Source organism: Callithrix jacchus, chromosome 13, assembly GCF_049354715.1.
Source record: "Callithrix jacchus isolate 240 chromosome 13, calJac240_pri, whole genome shotgun sequence".
NCBI classification, from domain to species: Eukaryota; Metazoa; Chordata; class Mammalia; order Primates; family Cebidae; genus Callithrix; species Callithrix jacchus.
Window position 1 is genome coordinate 13298247 of NC_133514.1, and position 12129 is coordinate 13310375.

The window sequence follows — 12129 nt, forward strand, 5'->3', positions numbered from 1 at the left end:
CCTCCCAAGTAGCTGGGACTACAGGTGTGCACCACCATACCTGGCTAATTTTGGTATTTTTAGTAGAGAGTGGGTTTCACCATTTTGGCCAGGCTGGTCTTGAACTCCTGGCCTCAGGTGATCCGCCTGCCTTGGCCTCCTAGAGTGTTGGGATTACAGCCATGAGCCACCGGGCTTGGCCTGGTCATCATTTTATTGCGGATTTGCTCTGGTCACTCTGCTAGTCATGTCACCAGGGCTAAGGCAGTGCTCTTTCTTGCAGAACAAGCAGCCTCTGGTCACTGGCTGTTTCTTTGGTTCTGGGTTCAGAGCCAGCGCCTGTCGCTGATTGGAGCAGATAACATACCAGCGCCTGCAGACCAAGCCCAGGCTTCTGCCTCTTGGCTCCTCAGAATGGTTGCTTTGCCAATCCTGAGTTCTTGAGCAATGTGGGTTTTGCCTATATGAACTCTGCAAACTTTGTCCTATATTAACTCCCCAAACTGTCATTTTTGTTTTATTTTGTTTTGTTTTGAGACAGGGTCTTGCTCTGTGACTCAGGTTGGAATACAATGGTGCAATCACAGCTCACTCCAACCTTGACCTCCTGGGCCCAAGAGATCCTCCAGCCTCAGCCTCCCAAGTAGCTGGGACCACAGGCACCACCACACCCAGTTAATTAAAAAAAATTGTTTGATAGAGATGGGGTCTCACTGTGTGGCCCAGGCTGTTCTCAAACTCCAGGACTCAAGCCATCCTCCTGTCTCAGCTTCCCAAAGCATTGGGATTACAGGCATGAGCCACTGTGCCTGGCCTGATAAACTGTCCTTATGGATTTGCATAGGCTGAACATCTGACCCTGTGTAGTGTGACAGAGATGGAGGCGGCCTTTGAGGAAGCCAGACTCTACCACACAGAGGGTATAAGCCTCCCTTTGCTGGTCTAAGTCTCAAACCTGCCATACTAAGCTGGCAAAAGCCTTGTTTTATTGTGTGTGTGTGTTTTTTTTTTTTTTTTTTTTTTTTTGAGACAGGGTCTCATTCTGTCACCCAGGCTGGAGTGCAGTGGCATGATCATGGCTCATTGCAGCCTCGACCTCCTGGGCTCAGGTGATCCTCCCCGGCAGCTGGGACTACAGGTGTGTGCCATCAGGCCTGGCTAATTTTTGTACTTTTTGTAAAGACAAGGTTTTGACATGTTGCCCAGGCTGGTCTCCATGTCTGGCCTATTGTGTTTTTCAATGATTTAAAATTTCTTTTAAAAATTACCACAAGCAGATAGCATATTTACACCTTTACAATTCATCATCAATTTTTTTTTTTTTTTTTTTTTTTTTTGGGATGGAGTCTCCCTCTGTCACGCAGGCTGGAATTCAGTGGTACGATCTTGGCTCACTGCAACCTCCGCCTCCTGGGTTCAAGCAAGTCTTCTGCCTCAGCCTCCTGAGTAGCTGGGACTACAGGTGTGTGCCACCATGCCTGGCTAATCTTTTGTATTTTTAGTAGAGATGAGGTTTCACCATGTTAGCCAGGATGGTCTCGATCTCCTGACTGCGTGATCTGCCTGCTTTCGCCTCCCAATGTTCTGGGATCACAGGCATGAGCCACTGTGCCTGGCCCTCATCATGAAGTTTTTAAAGAAAAGAGTATTGTTTGTGTTGTATTTTTATGTAATTTCTATATTGTTTCAATTTAGCAATTTGCTTTCCTGCCCTTCAAATAAAGTAGAATATACACATAGAGAGATGCACAAATCACAATGTACAGTTTGACAGATTTTCTCAAACTGAAGACACCCAGTTATTTGCATTCAGATCAAGAAACATTTCCAGTACCCCATACCCAAGGATGCCTTGTAGAGAGCTTTGTGTTCTTGTTCTTCCTTCTCTCTTTTCAGAAATTTACCTGATGTGAAATTGATTCCTGTTTGATTTCAAGTCCCCCGCTTTCTAGCACGCAGAACGTGCACAACGGAAGAAACATTCCTTCTTTCCCTCCTACTCTGATGAGGCTAAGTACAATTAAGTGCAAAATTTCGGCCCCTTAGGAGACAGCTTGAGGGAAGACGCATAGATTCATAGATCTTTAAAGCTGGAAGAGACTCTTAAGAAGAGGAGGTTATGACCAAGGTGTTATCCCTCCCAAGTGGCAGATCTGGGACTGGAGCCCAGGCTGCCTAACAACCAGCCATTATTCTCTGCTTTGCTAATGTTATGTAAATAGCCATAACCCAGGGTGGAAGGAGGTACTAGGAAGAGACTTCAGGAAGATTTCCTGTGGACCATGGAACAATGACAGGGTGGCCAACTGTGAACAAGGGTACTAACAGGTGGTTCCCCCACTTCCATTCTACTGGAAAGAACCATGCTGCCTTTGGGTTGCTTCCTGAAATAGCCTCAACAGTTTCCTTAAGTCCACGTATCCCAAATTGTGTGTACAGGTGCCCTAAGGTGCTGCCACAAATTCACAGGGGCACATCAAGGTTTTTTTTCTTTTCTTTTTTTTTTTTTAAGAGAGAGTCTTGCTTTGTTGCCCAGGCTGGAATGCAGTAGCATGATCTTGGCTCACTGCAACCTCTGCCTCTTGGGTTCCAGCGATTCTCCTGCCTCAGCCTCCAAAGTAGCTGGGATTTCAGGCATGCACCACCACATCCAGCTAATTTTTTGTATTTTTAGTAGAGATGGGATTTTGCCCTGTTGGCCAGGCTGGTTTCAAACTCCTGACCTCAGGGGATCCGCCCACCTTGGCTTTCCAAAGTGCTAGGATTACAGGCATGAGCCACTGCACCTGGCCTTATTTTTTATTTTATTTTTATTTTTTTGAGACACAGTCTTACTCTGTTGCCCATGCTGGCGTTCAGCGGTGTGATCTCGGCTCACTGCAACCTCCTGAGTTCAAGCAATTCTTTTGCTTCAGCCTCCCCAAGTAGCTGGGACTGCAGGAGCGCACCACCATGCCACACTGTATTTTTAGTAGAGATGGGGTTTCACCATGTTGGCCAGGTTGGCCTTGAACTCCTGGCCTCAAGTGATCCGCCCACCTTGGCCTCCCAAAGTGCTGGGATTACAGGTGGGAACTACCTCGCCTGGCCTTGTCAGGATATTTTAAATGTCCACTGCACGAACCATTAGGCGAAGGAAATGCACAGGTTCAACATTACATTGCATTACATTCCTTTCGGGGGCATCGTATCTTGACGGAATTGCGTTTTGCCAGACACCGTGTTAAAAAGCAAGCACAGCATAGGAAAACGGGCGGGAAATAGGAAATGAGGGTTATTGTGTGCATCTGATTCTGAGGTTTTGGAAACTGTGCAGTGCTCAACAGGTGCATTCATCCTGTTAGAAAGTAATTGCAGTCATTTAAGAATAAAATAAAGGCCGGGCGCAGTGGCTCATGCCTGTAATCCTAGCACTTTGGGAGGCCGAGGCAGGCGGATCACCTGAGGTCAGGAGTTCGAGACCAGCCTGGCCAACATGGTAAAACCCTGTCTGTACTAAAAATACAAAATTAGCCAGGCGCGGTGGCGCATGCCTGTAATCCCAGCTATTCGGGAGACTGAAGGAGAATCACTTGAACCCGGGAGGCAGAGGTTGCAGTGAGCCAAGATTGCGCCATTGCACTCCAGCCTGGGCAAAAAGAGTGAAATTCCATCTCAAAAATAAAATAAAATAATCAATTTCTTTCGATTTCTATGTATTATTTTTGCAGATAATTACTAAATTGTTAAGACATTAATACTTACTAAGCTGTTCAGAACGAAGTACTTAATAATCCATTAGGTATTTCTTTTCCCCTAGGGGCTCTGTGAACTTCTGCCTTTGCGGTAAGGCTGGGGGAGATCAGGTTCAAGGCACTGCAGCATCTCTAGTACTTTGTGTCAGCTGCGTGTTCAGCTGGTAGACCAGAGTCCAGGGTGATTTCATCCCGATACAGAAACTCGAAGTAACTTGCTAGAGGTCATCTACCTGCAGCAGATTCATGTTTCATGAGGCCTGAGGCTCACCCAGTTGCTGGAGCCCTTGTTCAGGACGATAATGCAAAATCAGGGATTTGAGAATTGGGCAGCAGGCTTGCAAGGGGTCTGTACAAAGCAAGGGGACCCTGAAGCTTAAGGTCCATTAGAGTCACGAGCCTCTGCCACCAGCTAGGAAGTAGTGGAAATGGAAATTCAAGCCCAGCTTGGTCTGACTTCAAGGCACTTGGCAATGAGAAACCAATTCCTCTATCTTCTCACGGGGAGGTTTTGAGGAGAGGGCTTTGGCATCAAAGCTGAGTTCGAATTCTGGCTCCACCACTTCCTAGCTCTGTGTACTGGGAAAGTTACCGACCCTCTCTGGGGGTTACTGAGGCAATAACACGTACTCCTCACAAGATTGTCAGGTGAAAATGCCTGGTCTATAGCAGACACACCAACTGTGTTAACGCCCCTCCCTTCCTCTGCTCTCACACAAGTATCGTGTATATGGAGGCAAAATAAATATAGACGAGCTAGCTGGTAGAGTTTCCTTTGTGTGGGGGTAAATTCAGTAAATGCATATATATGGCAAGCAACTGTCTGCAAAAGATGCAAATCACACCACGTTGGCAGGCCTTTGCCTGGTGTGTTGTCTCAGTTCGGTGCCTAGCTGTGTTTATATACAGGGGTTGCCATTGCCTGTAAGGTAGAAACTCCTTATCCTGGCATTTGAAATCTCCCACAGTCTGGCCTCAGCCTAATCCTCCAACATCTTGTCTTACTGTGGTCCAGTCCAAACCTCCTTTTCCACTGACCCTTACCCATTCACTATGGCCTCAGCAGAAAGCTACCTCCACTCCTGGGATTTCTCTCTGTTTCCTGAATCCCAAATGCTACCCATCCTTGAGGGTAAGTTCAAGCCCTCTTTTGCAGTGAGCAATTTCTGCCCAATCCCAGCCTCTGGGGAATCCTGTCCTCTCAACTCGAGCCACACCTGCCATGTGTACCATGCATTCAAGTCTTAACCACACACTGCCTTATCTAGTTCTGTAAGTTTCAGGGAGTTTGGTTTTTCTTCCAGGTGCACTGTAACTCAGAGTAGAGACTTGGCCTCTGTTTCTAGCTTGCCATATCACCCCAGGCAAATATCTTTCCTTGATTCCTTTAACTCTGAAGTGAAAGAGTTGGATAAGGGAACTCTAAAATTCCTTAAGATTAGGAACCTCTCCACAGGGCTCAGTGTGGTGATACATATAAGATCTCAGCCTGTGCAACACAGAGAGACCCTTTTTGTAGACAGGTGTCTACAGAAAAAAATTAAAATTAGCTGAACACAGTGGCTCATGCCTGTAGTCCTAGCTACTCAGGAGGCTGAGGTAGGAGGATGGCTTGAGTCTGGGAGGTCGAGGCTGCAGTGAGCTATGATTGCACTACTGCACTCCAGCCTGGTTGGCAGAGCAAAGCTCTATCTCAAAAATCAATAAAATCAAATCTTATTTAACAAATATTCAAAGATTTGTTGATCACTTACACCCCGCCCTGAGCTAGCTGCTACAGGATGAATGAAGATAAATAAAACATGGTGTCTGCTCTCAGGAAACACAGAGTGCAAGGAGGATTAGATGCCACGTTCACTTGTGGATCAGGAGCTCAGAGACCAGGAGACAGCAGAGTCTCTGTCTCACATTGCATCTGGGAGTTATGTTGTCTCCCCACTCCACTGCCTGGACCCATGACTCACTTGCTTCTCTGAACCCCAATTTCCATTCCAGCACCCCATTATGCACACCTGTGTCTACAGAGCTACCTTGCCCTCTGACCCTCCATTCACTCTGCTGGTAATCTTGAAGTCGGTCCTAAAGCTGCACTGAGGGTGGGATCAGGAAGAGTGGGAGGAACGCTAAAAACACAGCACAGAGTGATTGCTTTGATGGCTTTATTAGATGCCAAACGCTGCCTGCACTTTTCCTACATTTGCTCATTCAATCTGAACCAATGTCTCTAGGCCACAGTTATTATCACCATCCCAGGTTGACAGATGTGGAACCAGAGAAGAGCAAGTAGGTGGAGAAGCCGGTGTGGAACCCAGTCAGTCTGGCTCCATGGCTCACCCTCTCTCAGTGCCTCCTGGAAATGACTGTCTCTCCTGCAGTGAAGGTTTAGTGAAGGTTCTCCAGCTTTCTTTTCTGCCAGCTCTGATCTATTTCCTGGAGCTACCTTGAGACAGACAGGATAATGGGTATTTTCCTAGGAAGGAAGATCTGGAAGGTGTTAACCGGTTAACTGTAGCTGGAGTCTGTTAGTTTCCAGGTAGTCATCTTGAGGCAGGGCAGGTGAACCCCCAAAAAAGGGCTCAGCCTGTGAGGGTTCTTGGCTTTGCTCAGGAAAGAATTCAAGGGTAAGTTGATGTTAGGGGAGAAGATAACAGCTTTAGTGAAGCGGCAGTGTTACAACTCCAGCAGCATGACAGCCCCTGGATGCTCCTGCAGAGCTGGGCTACCCCATAGGCAGCGTGCTGAGAGGGGCAGCTTGGGCTTCAGTCCGATTTACACCTACTTTCGATTACATGTAATAGATTAGTTTATGCAGAAATGTCTAGGAGAAGGGTGGTAACTTTTGGGTCGCTGGGTCATTGCCATGAAAAGGGGTGGCCATGCTGGGGTGTTGCCATGGCAACGATACACTGACAGGGCGCCCTGGTGGGCGTGTCTTTCCCACCTCACTGGTGGGAAAGCTGCTTCCTCTCTGTCCCTGTTTTAGCTAGTGCTCATTTTGGTCCCGTGTCCATGCTCCACCTCTGGAGTTGAGTCCTGCTTTCTACCTCCATCTGCCCCTGAATTACAGAAAAAGATCAGGGTAGATAGGAGCCCTTCGCAGAGTTCCACTATTGGTTCAGATTTAGAAAACTCCCTCCCCTCCCCTCCCCTCCCCTCCCCTCCCCTCCCCTCCCCTCCCCTCCCCTCCCCCCTCCCCCCTCCCCTCCCCTCCCCTCCCCTCCCCTCCCCTCCCCTCCCCTCCCCTCCCCCAGTGCAGTGGCACAATCTCACCTCACCAGAACCTCCGCCTTCTGGGTTCAAGCGATTCTCCTCCCTCAGCCTCCTGAGTAGCTGAAATTACAGGCATGTGCCACCACACCCGGCTAATTTTGTGTTTTCAATGAAGACAAGATTTCTCCATGTTGGTCAGGCTGGTCTCAAACTCCCAACCTCAGGTGATCCGCCCGCCTTTGCCTCCCAAAGTGCTGGGATTACAGGCGTGAGCCACTGCATCTGGCCCTTCTGCATTACTTTCTTAAAATAACAGTTTTATTCAGTAATAATTTACATAAAACACAACAACTTTAGGTGCACATTTCAGTGAATGTTGACAACTGTATACAGCCTGTGACCACCACCACAACAGAGTATAAAACAGTTCCATCATCCCCCCAAACTTCCTCCTGCCCCTTTCTAGTCAATCCCCTCCCTCTGATCCTGTCCCCTGGTAACATCTGATTTGCTCACTGCCATTACAGTTTTGTGGTTTCTGGAATTTCACAGAAACAGAATCATTACAGTATGTCTGGCTTTTTCCACACAGCTAATACTTTATGTATTTTTTATTTTAAATTTATTTTAGAGACAGGGTCTCACTCTGTCACCCAGGTTGAAGTGCAATGCCGAGATGACGGCTCGCTGCAGCTTTGAACTTCTGTGCTCAAGTGATCCTCCCACCTCAGCCTCTCCAGCAGCTGGGACGACAGGCCTGCACCACCCTGCCTGGCTAAGTTTTTTATTTCTGAAAAGGGCGGGGGGCGGGTCTCACTATACTGCCCAGGCTGGTTCGAACTCCTGGCCTTAAGTGATCTCCTACCTTGGCCTCTCAAACTGCTGGGATTAGAGTCATGAGCCACTGTGCTGCGTTGACCAAAGCGAACACTTTTGAGGTTCCTTTCAGGTAGTTCTGCACCAGAAGTTTGTGTCTTTTTATTGAGTAGCGTCCCATTGCACGGGTTATTGCAATTTGTTTACTCACTGTCCTGTTCATGGCCATTGTGATGATTATCTGGTTGGCTGTTCTGAATCGAGATTCATGTAGAAGTCTTCGTGTGGGCATCTGTTTTAGCCTCTCTTGGGTAATACCCAGGAGTGGGACTGTTGTGTGGTCGATGTATGGTGCAACTGAAATCCTTCCAGCTTTCTGAACCTCACGTTTCCCCAACTTTAGAGAAGACAGCAGGGCAGGCACAGGGCTAGGTGAACTCCGTTCCGGGAACGGAGGCGTGGGAGGCCCTACAATGCAGGCCTGTGTGTGCAGCAGGCAGGAGGGCGGGGTGTTTGCGCAGCAGGAGCCTGTGGATCAGGGGGCTTGAGATGTCGGATTCTGTGGACACAGGCAGGAAACTTAATAAAGAGGCTCTGCTGAGCGGGGACTTGGGGAAGACGTGGGAGCCCTGCAGCCAGGCAGCGCTCCAAGGCTGTGCGTGCAGAAGCAGCAGCCGCGGCAAAGTCATCGGGGAGCCCATTGGGGCCCTCACCGGGCGGGGAGGCCAGGACCAGTTCCTAGCGGGACCCGAGGAGGAGCGTGGGCGGCAGAGCGAGGCCCCAGACACCCTCCGGGGAGCCGGAGGAGGCCAGGCCCGGCTCCCGCCCCGCCCCTTCCCCTGCTTTTTCCTCCCTCCTTCCTCCTCCCTCCTTCCCTCCTTCTCCCCTCTCCTCCTCCCTACTCCCCTCCCCTCCTGCTCTCCTACTTCCCCCCCACTCCCTTTCCCTCCTTTCCTGTCCCACCTCCTCCTCCTCCTCACCCATTCCCCCCTCCCCTTTTCTCCGCCGCCACGGCGCAGACCCCGCCCACAACACGAGTCACGTGCGCGGCACGCACCCTCCTTTGGGGCGGGCTCGGGCCGCGGAGTCCCGGGGGAGAAGGCTCGGGGCTGACTGGGCACTCGGCACGGGCCGGGACCTCGTCTCTGGTAGGCGGACGGCGGGAGGGGCCAGACGGCCTGCGCGGGGCGGGGCCTGTCGCGAAGGGCGGGGCCTGTTGTCAGGGCTGGCGCAGGAAACGGGCCGAGGGGCGGGGCTGCCGGCTGCCCGCTGGGGCGCTGTTTACTCCTGGCGGGGGAGCTTTAACCCGCGGGCGCGTGGCGGCCGAGAAAACGCGGCGCCGGAGCCGCGGCCCGGGAGCCGGAGGTGGGGCGGGAGGGAGGGGCCGGCCGAAGACGCCCTGGACGGCTGGGCTTTTATTTTTCTTATTTTATTTTAAAAAAAGTCTGGCCTGCTACCCTTGACATCCTCCTCCCCGGCCACACACACAGACATGCGTGCGCGCGCACTCACACACACACACACACAGCCCCCGAGTGTGCAGACATGAACATGCACGCGCACACACGACACATACGTACACGCGTGCACACACGGGCGCACCCACACATGCACATATACATGCTCACACACGGATACACGCGCGGGTGCACACACGTGCGCAGGCACACACGAGCACCCACACCCGCGTGCACCCACACGTGGGCATACACACGTACACACGGGTCACGCACGTACACACGCGCACACACCCGACTACGCCCATACACGCACATACACACGCGTGCACACACACGCGCGCACACAGTAAGTGGTTGCTGGAGGCTGCGTGCTCGCAGCTCTCAGGGCCCTGAGCAGCGCCTTGGGAGGTAGAAGTCTGACACGTGCGGCCCCTGAGGGCGTCTCTGCCACTTCTCCTAATCCAGGAAATGACTCGGTGGCAGCATCCCCTTATGGTTTGTGTGCCTGCATGATACTCGTCACGCACTGAGCTGATTTGAGTCCGTACTATAAGCAGTCCGGCCACGAATGCTTCATTTTCTAATATATGCAACCGACACAAGAATTTTCGGTAAGGCGTGGAGCTCTCCGCGAGAGTGTCTGCATGAACACTGAGGAGAGGCGGCTCTGTTGCAATGCCTTCCTCCACGAAGTCAGTTTTCCATTATCTGAGAAATCCAGAGTGGAGAGACGCTGTGACACGTAATTTGGCAATGTCCTATAAACTACCCAGTAACCGTTTTGCACCTGAGGAACGGAGGCTGAGAAAAGCAAAGTGGTCAGAAATCGCACAGCTAGTGAAAGTGCACACGTTCTTTGACTCTCAGAGGTGCCCCATTCCCCCTCGGGTAATTGACATGTGTGATTTTCTCTGTCCCGTGTCCCTTCCTGTGGGACCTCATTCCTCTATTCCTTGTGGTTTTATTTGGGCTGGCCACCGTAGTATTCCATCTCTCTGGCAACAGCCGTCCAAAGGGTGGGCATTTTCACTGAGCAGACTCAATTACAGTTTTTCCCTGGAACTAATATATGAATGTGTGAAAGAAAAATTTGTTTTCTGCTGGTGTTGCTAAATGAGGATGTCATAGCTGGGAGCTGCCAGCAGCTATGTTCCCGAGTGCGTGAGGGAGGCCCATTTTTGACCGCTGGGGGCTCTTTTGAAGTAGGAAAAAATGGGACTGATATGAAGGAGCAAAACAGAAATGAGAGATTTGGAGAACAGACCCTACCAACTTTGTTTAAACCCCGGGTCCTGCTGTGCCTGGGGCCAGTTATCCTCCCGGGTTTCCCAGTTAAGGAAGCTAACAAGTTCATTTTTTTTGCTTAAGCTAGCATGAATTGAGTTCCTGTCACTTGTCTTCAAAAAGAGGCCTGACTAATAAGTTTGGCACAGCGGTATTTATTTATCCCTCAAAGAATAGTGGAAGTTGGGTGCTGGCCACAGCTATCACTTCTTAAGTGTTCCACGTCCCAGAATGAGTCATAGCAAGTGTGAGTCCCAGGAAGATCTAATTCTGCCTCAATATTACTGCTTTTATACACAGAAAACAATTCAACAGGCCCAAGTTCGAGATTAGACAGCTAACACTTGACCTTGGGATATGATGATGGTCTGGATCATGCAGAGGCTAAAACTGAGATGTCGAGGTGAGATTACTGGAAAGTTCTTAGCAACACTGGGAAAGACAAAGAAAGAGAGAGAAAGAAAGGAAGAAAGAAGGAGGGAAGGAAGGAAGAAAGATTATTAGAATAATAACTATTCAGGCTGGGCATGGTGGCTTACACCTCCCACACTTTGGGAGGCCCAGGCAGGCAGATCACCTGAGGTCAGGGGTTTGAGACCACCCTGGCCAACATGGTGAAACCCCCACCTAATCTAAAAATGCAAAAATTAGCCAAGTGTGGTGGTGGGTACCTGTAATCCCAGCTACTTGGGAGGCTGAGGCAGGAGAATTACGTGAACCTGGGAGGCTGAGGTTGCAGTGAAGTGAGATCTTGCCACTGCATTCCAGCCTGAGCGACACAGTGAGACTCCCTCTTAGAAAATTAAAAAATAATTAACTGTTCTATCTGTTGGCTAAAGCTGAAGGATGGAAAGGTGAGAGGGTCAGTCTTAAAGAAGCAATTAGAGGATAGAATATGAATTGCAAGGGCATTTGGAATCACAGAATCTTAGAGAAGGAGTCCCTGACACATCATCTCCTTCCTCCCGAACAATTCCAGTGATGGACAGCTGGGTAGGTCACCAAGAAAAAGATGGTCAGTGGTCAATGGAGCATGGAGAGTGGGGAGGGATGGTTTGTTTTTTTTTTTTTTTAGATGGAACCTTGCTCTGTTGCCAGGCTAGAATGCAGTGGCGCAATTGCAGTCTCGGCTCACTGCAACCTCTGTCTCCCTGGTTCAGGTGATTCTCCTGCCTCAGCCTCCCGAGTAGCTGAGACTACAGGCATGTGCCACCACACCCGGCTAATGTTTTTTTATTTTAGCAGAGACCGGGTTTCACCACAGCCAGATGGTCTCGATCTCCTAATCTCATGATCCGCCTGCTTCAGCCTCCCAAAGTGCTGGGATTACAGGCGTGAGCCACCGGGCCCGGCCAGGATGGTCTTGTCATATCCACCGTCAGTCATAGCCATTCTAAGGGTCTGGGGATAACATTATAGGGCCCTATATGTACTCCTTGGAAAAACATCAGGTAAACTGAGACTAGCCTGATATTGTCAACATGAAAAGAAAAGAAATTTCCATGTTTTCCCCTTAACAGACAAAGGGGACAGATTCTTTGCTGGCTCTGTCACTGCTAGGCCTTTGACAGAGTTGAGAGGTGGAAGTCAGGAGCAGGCTGTATTTGTCTACTTGAGAAAGGAAGAAGGGAAAGGGGGAGTTAGGA

General features: G+C 50.0%; 1 protein-coding gene and 1 long non-coding RNA gene across 16 annotated transcripts in view; one reads left to right on the top strand and one right to left on the bottom strand.

Moving 5' to 3' along the window:
- Window positions 1-7223: 7223 nt before the first annotated feature.
- Window positions 7224-8900, bottom strand: LOC118146738 (uncharacterized). Its single transcript, XR_004732646.3, has 2 exons — window positions 8797-8900; window positions 7224-8298 (listed from the first exon to the last, which is right to left on the bottom strand). It is a non-coding gene; the product is annotated as an uncharacterized LOC118146738 (long non-coding RNA).
- The window catches only part of ZNF395 (zinc finger protein 395), a 61420-nt gene continuing 58095 nt past the window's right edge, over window positions 8805-12129 (top strand). For all 15 annotated transcript variants that reach the window (XM_078347148.1, XM_078347149.1, XM_078347166.1 and 12 more), the window contains exon 1: window positions 8805-8887. The gene's annotated coding sequence lies outside the window, so the exon portion shown is untranslated. The remainder of the gene's footprint in view (window positions 8888-12129) is intronic.